The 2,735-nt window shown below is 57.6% G+C and overlaps 1 protein-coding gene across 1 annotated transcript in view; it reads right to left on the reverse strand.

Moving 5' to 3' along the window:
• The window catches only part of si:ch73-211e3.1 (spidroin-2), a 35,797-nt gene extending 35,740 nt beyond the window's left edge, over positions 1-57 (reverse strand). Inside the window, exon 1 of the mRNA XM_042070422.1 lies at positions 1-57. This exon is cut by the window's left edge and continues 532 nt beyond it. The gene's annotated coding sequence lies outside the window, so the exon portion shown is untranslated.
• Positions 58-2,735: the final 2,678 nt, after the last annotated feature.

Consider the following 2,735-nt stretch of genomic DNA (forward strand, 5'->3'; position numbering starts at 1 on the left):
CCGGTAGGGCGGCGAGGGGCGGGTGGCCCCCGCTGTGGTGGCCCCGGGGCCCAGATAGCTGGCCTGTGAGCCCTGGATGCTGCCCCCTGTTTGGGGAACGCTCCCGGAGGGCAGCAGGGCGCTCTGCGGGCTGAACGGCGGCTGAGCCAGGGCCGGGCTGGTCAGCTTCTCGGGCCGGTAGGGCGGCGAGGGGCCCTGGGCCGGCGCTGGAGCCAGGCTGGAGATGAGGGAGCTCTGGGGGCTCTGGATGCTGCTGCCGGCTGGGCTGAAGGGCTGCTGGTGGGGGGACGAGTTGGGGAGCTTGTCCCCGGGCCGGTACGGCGGAGAGGGACCGGCCCAGGAGGACGAGGAGCCCGAGGAGGGCATGCCTGGCTGGGAGGGAGGGGGCGGTGGTGGGGCAGGGCCCTGGTTCCCAGATGGGTGGTGCTTGTTGCTGTTGGAGGCTAGCTGCTGGAGCTGCTGCGAGCGGGACATCTCGCACCGCCAGCCGGACCCGCCGCGGCTGGACAGGGCGGCCGAGAGCATGGGCGACCGCGCCTGGTTCTGGGCCTGCGAGGACGAGGAGGACGATGACAAGGGGGAGGCCGAGAGCGGCGAGAGGACCGGCTTGGACGGGTGGGACAGGGGGTAAGGGGCGCCGGCCGGGCTGAGGCCCACCTGAGGGGAGCCGGCCTGGGGGAAGCCCGGGGAGCGGGTCAGATGGGCCTCCAGGTGCGAGGGCCTCGGTGGGGAGCACTTGGGCGTGCCGGCCTCGTCCGGGTGCATGAACGGCCCGGGGCCGCCGCCGGCCGTCCCCTCGTCCTCCTTGCTGCCCAGGATCTTCTCGATGTCCAGCTCAGGCAGGGTTGGGTCGGGATTCTTGGTCAGCTCCTCCAGGATGTCCTGCAGCTCCTGCTCCACCGAGGACGCCACGCTGCCCCCATTGTTGCCAAACGGCGACGCCATGCCCCCTCCCATGCCACCCCCGCCACCTGCACCCCCGGGCGCCGACCCCGCGGGGCTCACCTTTGTGGGCATGTACGGGGACTCCAGCCCGTTATTGTTGTTTCTGCTGTTAATGCCGCCCTGGCCGCCCACCCCGGGTCCAGAGGAGAAAGGCGGCTGCGGGTAGCCGGTGCCCATGGTGACATCCTCCAGGCAGAGGCGCTTACCGCTGCCCTGGGACATGGGGCCATCCGAGAGCCCGTTCACCGACCCCAGAGAGCCCTCGGGTCCAGTCAGCTTCCTCTTCAGTGATCCAGGCAGCTGGGGAACAAAAGAGAGAGAGAGAGAGAGAGAGAGAGAGGAGAGAGAGAGAGAGAGAGAGGAGAGAGAGAGAGAGAGAGAGAGAGAGAGAGAGAGAGAGAGAGAGAGAGAGAGAGAGAGAGAGAGAGAGAGAGAGAGAGAGAGAGAGTCAGACATCCGATCAACCAGTAGCAAGAAAAGATGGACGCAGCCAAAAGAAACACACAAAAGCTATCATTAATACCCCTCCAATGTTTCAAATAGTGCAGGCCTTTGTGCAAGACTCAGGGGCTGAGTTAGCATTGGTCAGCAAGTCATCAAGTTCATTTGCTCTTATGACCCGTAAAAAAGGAAAGACAGATAATTACAGTCTAATAAGAAGATGATTGAGAAGAGAGGGATAGGGAAGGGATTGAGGAAGAGCGAAGAAAGGGATGAAATGCAGAAGAGGAGTAACAGGAGTAACAATGAGTAGCAGAGAAGAGATGCTTCGCACAGAGCCAGAGAAGGAAACAAGAAACGTACAAAGCTGCAATTAAGACTCTCTGATATATCAAATATCGCCAGACCTTCATGGAGACTCAAGGGGTGAGTTAGCATTGGTCAGCAATCATTGAATTAATTTGCTCGAATGCCCATTAAAATGAAAATGGAGCGCCTACCTCCTGCTGTTTCACAACAGTTTGCAAAGATGATGAAAGTGTCTTTGTTCATCGGGCGCATCCTAACTGCTCTCTCGCTTCTCACGATTGGTCTCCAGGGATCTCAAGGCTCTATCTCTAAATGGCCCTGGCTGTTTCTGTTGTGTGTGTGTGTGTGTGTGTGTGTGTGTGTGTGTGTGTGGTGTGGTGTGTTTCCCTCATCTTCATCTACTGGCTCTTTGAGTGGTGTACACGGTACCAGCACACAGCTGCTCAGACACCGGTGCCAGAAGTGGGATCAGTGAGCAGATCGTTTCCATTACCCAAAGGGTCACCGCCCTCAAAGCCTAAACTCCCGACTTCAACTCATTTTTTTATCAGCCTCTCTCTCTCTCTCTCTCTCTCTCTCTCTCGCTCACACACACACACACACACACACACACACACACACACACACACACACACACAACACACACACACACACACACACACACAGGCACACACAAACTGAGGGAGACCTCTGGAGCACCCCTCCCCGTGGATTAGGCCCAAAGTTCTTTGAGTCCAAAGCCCCTCATTGACATTCAGAGTGAGGAGAAGTTTGCAAACACGCCACGCACAAAGTTAATAAAATGAGAAACAGGGAAAAAAGAAGTACAAGCAAAGACAAGAAATAAGTATTCAGTGCCTCTGTGTGTGTGTGTGTGTGTGTGTGTGTTGTGTGTGTGTGTATGTGTGAGAAATAAGGCTTAGCCAGAAACTACAGCATGACAAACGGCTGTGTCAGGTTTAGTGGTTTGCATACGGTGTAGCGTTCCATGTAAAACATCACATAAACGTTGCATTAAGGTTGTGCAAACATTCATGAGT

The sequence above is a fragment of the Alosa sapidissima genome, chromosome 18 (assembly GCF_018492685.1).
Source record: "Alosa sapidissima isolate fAloSap1 chromosome 18, fAloSap1.pri, whole genome shotgun sequence".
Taxonomy (NCBI): Eukaryota; Metazoa; Chordata; class Actinopteri; order Clupeiformes; family Clupeidae; genus Alosa; species Alosa sapidissima.